At 44.3% G+C, this 12,713-nt stretch overlaps 1 protein-coding gene across 12 annotated transcripts in view; it reads right to left on the bottom strand.

Moving 5' to 3' along the window:
* NRXN3 (neurexin 3) overlaps positions 1 to 12,713 on the bottom strand; it is a 1,447,961-nt gene that overhangs the window by 1,271,351 nt on the left and 163,897 nt on the right. The window lies entirely within an intron of this gene.

Raw genomic sequence — 12,713 nt, forward strand, 5'->3', positions numbered from 1 at the left:
TGGGCTTGACCTTTGGTCTAGATTGTGGCTTAGGATGGTTTGGGGGAGGGTGAAATTTGACAAAGGAACAAAATATCAAACATCCTTTCCTAATGTCATTATTGCTGATATGACCTTGATAAAGAGAACAGAATTGATTATTTAGTGACTTCCAAGTCCCAGGTGTTATTCTTGACCCTCTTGTTTATATTACAATAATGGCAATAATTGTGTTAAGACTCAACTATGTGTCACATGTGATATCAGGCCTTTTGGCTATTATCTCATTTAATCCTCTTAAAAACCCTCTCAAATAGTTATTACTCCATATTTTTAACACAATAAGAAACTGAGGGCATATTGAGGTGAGGAAACTCTTAAGTGGAGAATGTGATGTTTGAACTCAAGTCTTTCTGACTCCAAAACCATTTTGTGCCAAAACATCAGCTGGGATGGTAAAGAATTGTTAACATCACCCAGAGGATAAGAAACCAGGAGTGGCCAAGCCCTTCCTCAGAGGAGGGTCAAGAAATGCCCCTGGCTAGTAAGTAGAGGTGGGGAGAGGAGAATGTATTATCTTTCTTTCACGGCAGCCAAGACACCTGTGTTCTCAGCCTGGGTCCTGATTTATGACTCCCTTCCCTCAGCAAGGCTGGAAGCACACTTTCCTTCCGGGGGAGAATCTGTCCTCCTTCAGCCTAACCAACATGCAGCCTCTCTTGTCTATCTTCTGCTCTGTGACATCGTCAATGAGTTATTTCCCTCCTTCAGAGCAGCCCCTTCTGGGACCTACCCAAAGATGCAATTTCTTTTCTATTTTTCTCCTCTTTCAGAAGCCTCCTTCCAGAGACACATAAATGCCAGATTCATTATATCGCTCTCAGGTAGAAGCCTGTGTTAAAGAGGCTTCAATCGATCGATCTCTTAAATAAAGCTGGCAAAATATTGCACTTACTCTGGGCTTTCTGTTCCCTAATGTAGACAGACCGGCTGTTCCTCCTGGCCCCGCCTGCTTTGCCAATGAACCCAGCATCTCCCTTTTCTTGCCCTCACCTTCACGGTTTGGCTCATAACAAACAGACTTAGAATGTGAACCAGCCCTTTAATCAGCAGATTTCACTCTCACAAGGGAAAAGATAGGTCGCACAATTCCCATTTCCCTCCTGGGGAAGTTGAGAGAAAGAAAAGTAAGATGACTTAAATCAGGTGAATCTAGAGAAAGTAGCTTCAGCTCTGGTCCCTGGGCATTGTTTCCTCCACGCTTCCTTATAAAACCCCAAGAGGTGCCCTGACCTTGCCCTTAACCCTTGGTTCCTTCCTTCCTCTCCCCATCAATCCTTTCTTTACTGGTGCTTTTAAAGACAGTTTTCTCCTCCCAGACTGACTCTCATTCTGAAGTAATCAGGCAGCTCTGAGGTCCTGCAAAATGCATCAGATGTGGGGGCTATGAAATTGTGGTTCAAATCCTAGCTCTACCCTAGTTAGCTGGGCAGAATTTTTAACGCCCCTGGGCCTCGGTTCCATGGGCCATCACCATGGGTGGCAGGGGCATGGCCTTCAGTGCACGAGTCCCCACTATCAGAGTATTACATGAAGCTGGAACACAGGCCTCTGGAAGAAGCCAAATGAAAGTGTCTGGAACAACAGCGGATCTGCAGTGTCTTTGCAAGAACAGTGCTTGGGACACCCTGTGAGTGACCCCCCCAGTCCCACAGTTTTCCTCCACATCCTCTCCAGCCCCTGTTGCCATGTCCTTCTCACTTCCATTCCAGCCTGGCTTTTCAAGAGACATTTAACTCGAGGAAAGAAAATGTGCTGTTTGTGAAATGACATGAAGAAGACAGGCCCTTGTGCTCCCCAGTAGGGTCCCCTTGGCCCTCCGGGCTGGCGACCCCTCGCTCCCAATGGCTGTACTTCCTGGAATAACACAGGAAGTACCACGTCTAGAGCTGCCAGGAATCAGGTGCCCAGGCCACTCACATGGTGTATATTTATAACTTCTTGTGCCTTGACTTCAGGCCAAATGTTACATTCACAGCTAATTTCCTATTAATTAGGTGCTGCAGTTCCTCAGCTAAATGAATAACGAGCCAGACAGGAGCCCTGAAGTTCAAAAATGCCACGGACTGTGGTGCAAATAGAAGCTGGGTGGAAGGGGAGGGGCAGGGAGCCAAGAGAGGAAATGGGGAAGAGGAAGAAAATATACTGGTCCGGGACAGCTTCTGTCATAATTAAATGATCACTTGTTGACCTTATAAAGCCTTTTGTGGACTACATGGCTGAGTGTGTTTCTAACACTTGACTCTTGGAGTAAGAAGAGACTGAAGCAACGTCAAGGCTCTAGTGGAGAGGTCCAATGTGCCTCTGCTGGCCTCAGAGCCAGTGTGTCTCCATGAGGGGGTCTCTGGACCCCTGCATCAGCATCACCTGGTCTACCCTAACCACCTGCGGAGGAATCTGGGAAACTGCACCTTTAACACCTCCCTCGGGTCATCCCTATGGATACTAGAGTTTGGGAAACACAGTCCCAGGGTAACTGGGATTTCTGGGTCTTACTCTAAGGGGCGAAAGGGCCTCAGCTATCATTTATAAACATCTCTAAAACTCTTAACTGCTTACCAAGTACCTTCCATGTACTCCCTCCTTTCTTTCATCCTCACAACCCTGTATGAGGTAGAGGCTACTGTTATTCTCCAAATGAGACATCTGAGACTTTCAAAATATAAGTAGCTTTGTTGAGTCAAAGACGGAGAGAGTGGCAGAAACAGGCTGGCTCATCCCAGGCACATTGGACACTGGATCTATTTGCTAAAGACCTCTTCTTCCAGTCCCACCAAATCATCCTGCTGAGACTCCTGATAAACTTCGGAGCCTGCCCTTCAGGCCAATGGGTAGATCCAGCCCTAGGAAGCTGGACTTGATCAGATAAGCCAGGGACATGAGATAGTGAGCAACCAAAGGACTGGTTTGTACATGACAGGATTCCAGAGTGTTAAAAATACAGCTGTGGCCTCTGATTCCTTCTTTCCAAGTCTAGACTCTATTCCACTTCCTATTTTAGAAATTTGGGGCAAGGCCGTTTAATTTCTCTCTGCCTCAGTTTCCCCATTGTATAGTCACAATACCAGTGAGGCCCTTATTATGTTGTTGGAAGGACTGGGATAACACACAGACTTTGTACCTCCCACAGATTCTAGATTCATCTATTGAGTCAACCACAGTGATTCAAACCCCACCAACTCTAGATGTCTCATCCTACTTCCCCCCAAAGATAATACCTGAATCATCAGCCCAGATACTCCCCTTTAGCTCTGGGGATGAATAAGATTATAAAGACCAATTCCTTGATAAATGCTCTACAGGACATTTCCCCTTGCACTATGAATGTCCTTCCATAAATAATTAAACAACCTAGTTACTGAAAAAAGTGATCGAAACCCACAGTGGGAGGAAGACGGGAACTTTGGTCCAACAGTCTGTCCAGGCACTTCCTGATTCCCTGTTGTGGGGAAGGACATGAGAATGGAGAGAGAGTGTAGGCCCCATTGCTGAAGAGCTTCCCCACTAGAGATGTGGGAAAGGGAAAGGGTCCAAGGGTAGACATTGGATTTAAATTCAGAACAGACAGACATGAAGACTGAGTAGAAAAGGAGACATCCAGATAGACTTTCCTTGAGACTGTCCCCTGCAGGACAGAGGCAATGGCAACATGGTAGCAAAACAACTAGATGGTAGTACAAATGTAGGAGATGAATGTGGGAGGAGACGAAAGCTCCATCCCCAACAGTATAGCACAGGATCTCCTTACCCAGAGTGGCCTTTAGTTTTGTTCAAGAGTTCCCATGGGATGCACTTCTCTCTTGAACCTAGACTATTAATCACCTTTCCTAGAATTCACTCAGGACGCTCTGACTCCCAAGCCTGAAGTTTTTGCATATGCTGTTCATGTATTCATGCCCCCAAGGGGAAAATATTCCCTTAGGCAGAAAGCCTTATTCTCACTGCTAGTATTCCTTCTCTCCAGCAATAATATGTGGCTAGTAATAATACCAGTAAAACCTGGCTAACAGGTCCTAACTGGACTGTCTAATGAACTGGGCATTAAAGGACATTTAAGAATAAACGCAAACTTATCACTGTCTAGCAAGAAAATGACTATGTAGGGGCAGAGAGAAAGCAAGAGGTCTTGGCAAACCTATAAACGTTTGTACCCGAGAGATAAGAATCAGCTATAACTAGGCAGCTAGGCTTGTAAACAGTTTGCTAGTCTTTAGTCCTAATTAACAAACTTCTTCCCTTCCCCCAACTTCCCACCTCCATTATGTGGACTAATTCTAGCCCAAAGGACCAGATTATTACAAATTCTACAATGATGAGGCCCTGTCATTCAGAAGACAACTCAGCTCAAACTTCCCAATGTGTGTGTGTGTGTGTGTGTGTGTGTGTGTGTGTGTAGTTGGTGGGGGTGGAGGGAGTGGGGGGAGTGGGAGGTGGTTATAACGCCCTATAGAAGCTATAAGCCTGGGCTGATTTGTTCCCCTGCCTCCCAAATGTGAACTTCCATCATAGATTCCAGGAGGAGAAAGCAGCTTAGGGCTGAGGCTGAAAATGAGCAGCTGCTCTGGCGTCTGAATGTACCCATAGCCCACATATTCTCTCCTCTCACAGCCATGACTTCCCTTCCCAACTTCGGTTTCCATACAAATGTAATTGAGGAGGAATTCTCCTTTTGCATTTTTAGAGAGCAACATCTCAGGGTAACTATTTTGTCACATTTCAAGAGGAAAAGGCTAATTAAGCTAGATCACCCCCCACACCACCACCATCCCCACCCCCTATAAGGCAGAAACCTACTAACCCCGGGTGCCTGGGTAGCGCAGTCTTTAAACCTCTGCCTTCGGCTCAGGGTGTGATCCCAGAACACCAGGATCGAGCCCCAAGTCAGGCTCCTCCGCTGGGAGCCTGCTTCTTCCTCTCCCACTCCCCTGCTTGTGTTCCCTCTCTCACTGTCTCTCTCTGTCAAATAAATAAATAAAAATCTTTAAAAAAAAAAAAAAAAAAGAAAGAAAGAAAGAAAGAAACCTGCTAACCCAACACAATTCAGAGTCACTAACTCCACAATTATTCCCCTCTGGAACAGTTTGCTTTTTTTTTTTTTTTTTTTAATTTCATTTCATACTTCCAAGGTGACATAGGCATCTTGTGATTTTTGTTTGTTTTTAAGAAGATATCTTTGCAATAACTATCAGAGGCATTTTCCTATCCACATCCTCCTTGGAGAAGAGTACCTCTGGGTTCAGGGTGTTGGGTCCCACAGGGAAAACGCTGGAACTCAAATGCCACTGGCTTCTCACAGCGCTCTTCCAGTTACTGCAATCATCTATCAGTCTGCCCACCCCAGCTCCTCCCCTCAGCCCTCCCATCCTCCTGACTTCTGCAAGTCTTAGTAACCCTATTTCACGAACTGAAGAAAAGAGGCAAAGCTACTTCCCAAAGTCTTAGCCTCTAGCACTGTGCTGGGCACATGGTCTGCACTGGATAAACAGGTGTTGATTGATTTCTTGATTGATTGGCCCACATTGGAATGCTAAGCCTTAGCGCTCTGGTGTGTTGAATTATATACTTGTTCTCAGAAAACACACACACACACACACACACACACACACACACACACACAAACCAAAAAGAAAAAAAAAGAAAATAGTGACTCTGCTAAGAAGCTTTCTCTCAATTAACACTATTGTCCCTTTAATCTACCTTAAAATATTAGCTCTGTCTCTCCACCAGCTGATTCAAAACCTTCGCATTGAAGAGTTTATTTATTCGTTTATGTTGGGGAATGTCATTGAAAAGATGTGACTGCCAAGTGACACGTGAGGTAGACCTAGGCACTCAGGGCTCCTCACCCCCTCGCTGTCCTGGGAACGTGGGTTCCGCTTTCCTTTCCTGCTCCCAGAGACCGCTCCAAGGACATGGTCTTGACATCGTGATGTAACATCCGGGTCACCTGCATGGTATATGTGACTTAAACAGTTAAGGCCGCTACATAAACTTTAACGATCTGGCAGATGGGTGCAGGGATCCATTCATCTTGCTGCCGCCCAAGACAAGCCTCATATGTAAATTCCCTTTGCTAGTATTAAAACTGCCACCTACCAACCTGGAGTGGCCTGCCTCTTTCTCTGGTCTCTGCCTGCCCTCAGTACAGGGGCCAGTTTCAGGTTACACCTGAGACGCTCCCCAGAGGGTTGCCAAACCAGCAATTTAAAAAATATTCATGAGCAGCTACTGTATGTCAGTCATGGGGAAGAGTCAAATTAAAAAAAACAAAAAACAAAAAACACCCCATATGATTCAGAAGAGTACCATACATTCATCTAATAACCTCGAGAGGAGATATAAAATTGCAGTGATAATAAGAGTTCTGAGGGGCTACAAGGACACTCAAAGGGGAACCCGGACATCCCTGGACAAGGCAGGGATGGTTACCTGGGAAAGCACGAGTTGAGCCATGCCCTGAGGGGGTGAAACAGAGGTGAAAAGAGGGGAAAAGGAGGAATGGGGGCAGAGAAATAGTCTTCACTGCAGAGCTTCACTTTCAGACAGGTAAGTCACTCCTCCCAGCCTCCGATGACGCATGGGAGTGCTGGGTCCCCACGCTGTGCTCGCCTTTCCATCTTCATCATCGACCATGCACAGAGAGTCTTTGCCCCTTGCAGGGAAAGGGTGCTCCTCCTGGCCTCTACTCTCCATCACTAGGATCTACTTGCGAGAACCCATTTTGAAGATCCTGAGCCAAGACCTAGAGGTCCGCCTACAGCAATGGGCCAAAGTCAGGATCACCACATCACATGAAAGCGGACACCTTGGCCTGAGGCTTCTCAGCACTTAACCAACACTGTCCCAGTCAGTCCACGATGTTTCAATTACCGTTTTTCAGATCCATGGGGAGCATTCCTTAAATCGAGGTGGACCCTAGGTGTGATCTTGAAATTCATAGTTATTAAGTGAGAATATCCATTCTTAATCTAGTTCCTAGCTCTTCCTTTGCCTACATAGTATTCTTCCGTGCTCACCCTGAAGCTGCTCATTTGTTCCCAAGTGCGGCAAATGACAGCACCAGAAGGTAAACAGTGTAAGTGTCTTACCTGGAGGTGGAAAAGGATCACATTTGTTTCTGGCGACCCAGAAAAAGAAATGATGAAAAGATAGATACATTGTATTGCATCCCTCCCAAGAATAGCCTCTTAACTTTATTAATAATAGGATTTCAAAAGCCTGACACTCACATGTAAAGACATGAATCGCTAGTCGCCAACTGGTATAAACGTTGCTCTATTTTACCTTTCCTATATGAAGATTATGATAATTTCAGTGTTTCATTAAGGTTTTCACTTTTAAAAATTTGCAGGTTTTATAATTTCAAAAAGTTTTAAGATATACTTGTCAACCGAGCTAATCTATGAAGACAGTGTCCGTATATTCACCTGCCTTAGCTCTCTGCTTGGACTTCCAGGTCAGCTTTGCTTTTTTAGTTTCAAAAGCATATATTGAGTGCTCTGCATACAAAAGGTATCCCTCCTGCCCCCAAAAAACTGTGTATTGGTAACACTGATAGCTGGGACTTTGTGTGTATGTGTGTGCACATATATGTATACACACACACACAATTCTGACCACCAATGGTACTAAAAGCCTACAGAGGGTCAGTTTCCCTTGGTCATCAGTAAAAATTCCCTAATGCAGGTCAGTGTCATGACACTGTGTTCTGGCTTCAAACGCGCTGGCACGAAACAGGTTCCCATTCACCCAATATCTAGCACCATCCCCTCTGATAAACTCTCTTAACTGTTCTTGACCACTACTACTGTTTCAGGAGCCCACACACCATCACACTCTTCATTGTCACATGGCCTTTGCCTTGGAAGAAGATGAAAATTCTCTTTGTGTCCTATCTTTACATAAGAGATGACAGCTGACTGCTAAAAGGGAGAGCTGGATTGATGGAGTAGAGAACATTTTCCAAACTACAACAAAAAATGGGACGATCGGGAGACAGAGAGCCTGAGAATGAATCCAGATTCCATTGTGAACTGTGTGACCTCAGACATGTTACTGAATCTCTCTGTAATTCTCAGTTATTCTTTGAAATGAGGATAATAATAAAAACCTGCCCCACAGGCTGTGGTGAAGAGTAACTGAGGCTCTCCATGTAAAGGGCTTGGCAACGTGTCCAGCACAGAATTAGCACCCAATAAACACTTGCTATCCTTGCTACTATTTTTATTTAGAAAGTAATACAGTGCCAAGGTTAAGTCTATAGTGCTATGTCAGACTGTTTGGGTTCAAGTCCCAGTTCCTCCATTTATTATCTATACAACCTTGTGCAAGTTTCTTCGTCTCTTTGACTTATCTGTAACATGAAAATGAAATTTATCTGCCTCATAAAGTTGTGAGTTGAAATCAAGTTGGCCAAGTAAAGAGCCTGGCATAGTGCCAAGCATGTAGAAAACTTTCAACATATAAAAATCATTATTATTAATAGTACTATTATCATTACTACCAGAATGACTCTCATAAGTCATTTTCATCATGACTTTCTTCTTTTTGAAGACCCCGTATCACCTTTTTCCTGCATTTGCCTTATTTCCTTGTAAGGCACACACTGACATCTGTCTCCTAGCCTACATGGAGTTTCTTGCCCAATCTGCCTACAGACTGCGGTACAAAAGGAGAGATCCACTTCCTGGGCTCAGAGACCTTCTACTTCTCTCCAACGAGCTTATGTACTTTGGCTAGAAATGTAGGAATGCATTCTCCCTTCTCCTGCCACCTCCAGAACTTACTCTCAGAGTCCTTATTTTTAAGGGCAGGATGGAGAGCAGGGAAATGAATGCGAAAGGTTTACGTCCCTCAGTGAAACTTGGCATCCCCAATCCACTGACACGAATGAAATCATCATCCAACCTTACTTCTAACATAAGAAAGCCTCCAGAAATACAGATCTCAAATTCATAGGTGTGAAGACTTGCTTAATTTCTCACTTAATGCTAAGTGTAAAAACACCTCCAAGCCATACTGGACTAATATATCTCTGTGCCCTTGTCCAGGCTTTTTGTCCCAGAGCCACAGAAATTTCACCTTTGCAGTTAATACTCACATAAATTCCAATTCAGATATGTAACATCAAAACAGGAAACCCCTTAGCTACAGGAAAACCCAGATTCAGGGTGAAAATTCGAAGTATCCGCTGCTCATGTGTTTCTGTGACAACCCAAAGAGCTATTTTCACAAATCCATTAATTCCACAAACATTTATTGAACATCTCCTCTGGGCTAATCAGTCATGTACTGGTTGGTTGGGATAGCAACATTATTAAAACAAGGTCCTGCCTTCAAGGAGCTCATACATAGTCTGTCTAGTGGTAAAGACAGGGGCATAAATAAGTAATGATAATGCAATGTGACAAGTGAAACAATGAGGGGAGTAAGATGCCCAGGGCATCGAGAGCACAGCCCAAGAGCACGTGCAAAGGCTTCCAGGAAGGGATGTTTGTGGAGTGTCATCCATGGCTGAGGGAGTTGGTTAGGCAAAGGAGGTCAGTATGCAGCAGCTGGGAGAGCACATTCCAGACAGAGAAAAGGGCAGGGACGATGGTGTAGAGAAGCAAAGCATAGTGTGTGTGCATAGAACAGAAAATTCAAGATGGGGAGCAGCGCGAAATGAGACTGGGCAGATGGGTGGGAGCCAGACAATGGAGAGCTTTGTAGGCTAAGCTAAGGAACATGGACAACATCCCACAGGCAACGATAGGCTGTGATGCTTTCAAGGAAGGGCCTGGCATGGTGTACCTTGCATCTCAGAAAGACTATCACAGGAGCTCCAGGGCAGGATGGTTTTGAGGTGTCCAGTGATAAGACCAGTTACAAGGCAGTAGCTGGAACCCAGTCTGATCATCTGAGCCTGATTCCTGACCAGTCCTTATTTCTCTGTCTAAACAAGATCTTTGCCTTTAGTCATCAAAGCACCTATCATTCACCTATCATTCACAGCTTCCCCACCAGCCTCTTGGTCCTGGCCACGGACAAGCAAATGGAAGTGACAGCTCCTGTCTGGATCTATGCGCCTCCAAGTGAGCGTAATTCAGCGCTGGAGCCAAAGCCGATGGCATGCATTAGTTATTACTGTAAGATGGCAATTTGGTGATAAAATACAATATTGTCACTTTCAATATGTACTAAAAGTGATTTACCAGAGCTCACGGGGAGCAACTTAGACGACTGTCTGATTACAATACACAGGATAAATCACCCTCATTTGAGGGTTAAATTATCCCATCTGACAACTCTAGATCAATTTGACAGTTAAAATCAGGGTCTTCACTTTCCCTCCCCAACTCATACTGAATTTGTTCTGGTTCCTGTGGGTGAACAATCGAAACAGTAGATAGACCCTCTCCTTTTTCTTCCATAGCAATTTCCCATCCTTCACTCAGGGTCTAACTGAAGCCCCAGGTCCTCGGAAGTTTTCTCTAAAAACACCAACCCATTCTCCAGAGTATCAGTCTTCACGGTAAATGTCTGTAGCCCTGCTGCAGCGCTCTGTTGGGACGGTGAGGTCTAGAACAAATGTCCCACGAGAGACAGTCTTCAAGTATGGCTGCTGTGATGGTTAACTTTATGTGTCAACTTGACTACACTGAGGGCTATCCAGAGAGCTGGTAGAACAGTATTTTGGAGCATGTCTATGAGGTTATTTCTGGAAGAAATTAGCATCTGATTCAGTAGACTCACTGATGTGAGTGGGCCTCATCCCATCTACCAAGGGCCTGAATACAACAAAAAGGCAGCAGGAGGGTGAATTCACTCTTTCTGCTTGAGCCAAGACATCCATCCTCTGCCTTAAAACATTGGCTTCAGGGCTTTCAGACTCAGATCAGGACTTACACCATCAGCCCCAGCCCATCCTCAATTCTCAGGACTTCAGACTCTGTCTGAATTACACCACCAGCTTTCCTGGTTCTCTAGCTTGCAGATGGCAGACTGTGGGACTTCTTGGCTTTCATAACTGTGTGAACCAAGAAATATCCTTTTATATATATCTGTATATATCCTATTGGTTTTGTTCCTCTGGAGAATACTGACTAATACAGCTGCCAACAATTCCTCCCCTTCCAGTATACACATGCCATTCTGCACAATCAGACTTAGAGTCTGATTCCCTGCCCCTTGAACCTGGATTGGCCATGTGACTTGCTTTACCTATAGAAGTGACAATGTGCCAACTCTAGGCCTAACCCTTAAATAGGCAGGGATGCTTCCACCAGGGGCTCTTGGAATCCAGTCTCCATATAAGAAGCTTGGGCTAGACTACTGAGTGATAAGAGCCATGTGAAAGAGGACCACAGCCTTCTTAGACATCCCTTGTTGGAACTCAGCTTGGCTTCCTGCTAAATGTAACCACATGAGTGACCAGACTGACATATGAAACATAACTGGGTGGCTCACTCTGTCAACCCGTAGCCATGAGAAATAACAAATCATTGTTGTTTTAAGCCGCCAAATTTTGCAGTAGTTTAGAACTGAAACTGTGTTTTCTCCCCAACTAGAATGAGAGGTTCTCATGGATATACTATAATAGCTGGTATAGACTGGGTATTTTTTATATGATGGGCATTTTATATAAATGATGTCATTTAATCTACACGAGAGTCATGCAAGCTAAGTATTATTATCCCCACTTGACAAATGGGAAACTGAGGCTGAGAGATGTTATATAACTTGTCCCAAGTCATAGAGCCAGCACTCAAGTCTGTCTGTCTTCAAGACCTGGGTGTTTAACCACTCTTCCATACCGGAATTCATGGTTCAGAACTGGTAGACATTTTAAGGTCACATGATTATTAAAACAGTGTGACAATAAGATGTCTCAGCTTTAGAGTCAGACAGCACTGGAATCAAATCCCATCTCCAACATGGAAGCCTTGCCTTGCTCTCCTCTCCATACTAAACATGGCAACATTTTGATATTAACAAAAAGAGTCGGAGTTCTCTATTATACAGTATGATATTTTCTATTTCTTGGTGATGATACGGCTTTTCATCATTTTCTCCTAATCTTCTATTCTTTGAAGCTATGATTTGTTTTCTTAACTACTTCTATGAAAACTGTTTTAACAGTGTGTCCCTGGACAAATTGCTAACCTTCCCTGTTATTTATTGTTCTGGACCATAAAATAGATTCTATGATTCCTACCTTGCAGGGTCATGGGGAGCATTAGATCAAATAGTTAGTACAACTAAAGCCCCTGACACATAGCAGGCACTTCACAAACTGTCCTGGCATTGGTATTATCGGGCTGAGTTGATGAATCTGGAGCAGGTGGAAGCTACTTATTTCATAAGGAAGGAAAACACCCCAAGAATTGCCAAAACATTTCTGGCTGTCACCATGCCCATTTAAAAAGGTAGAAAGTAAAAATTCTTCCAGGTGACCAAACAAAATGTATTAGTTCCAGATCCAATGATCAGGACAGAGCTCTATGCCCACCCAGTTCTCACAGTCCTGTACACACCACTTGGATATCAACAAAAAGGCCTCATTGAGGTTATATTCCGCTACTGTGTTACAATACAGACTTCACCGCCTCCCCTTAACTTGACCCTATCATTCCCAGAAAAAGCACAAATCTGAAAAGGATGAGCCATGACCTCAAACAGTATAGTAGATGCTA

This window comes from Ursus arctos, unplaced genomic scaffold, assembly GCF_023065955.2.
Source record: "Ursus arctos isolate Adak ecotype North America unplaced genomic scaffold, UrsArc2.0 scaffold_25, whole genome shotgun sequence".
Taxonomy (NCBI): Eukaryota; Metazoa; Chordata; class Mammalia; order Carnivora; family Ursidae; genus Ursus; species Ursus arctos.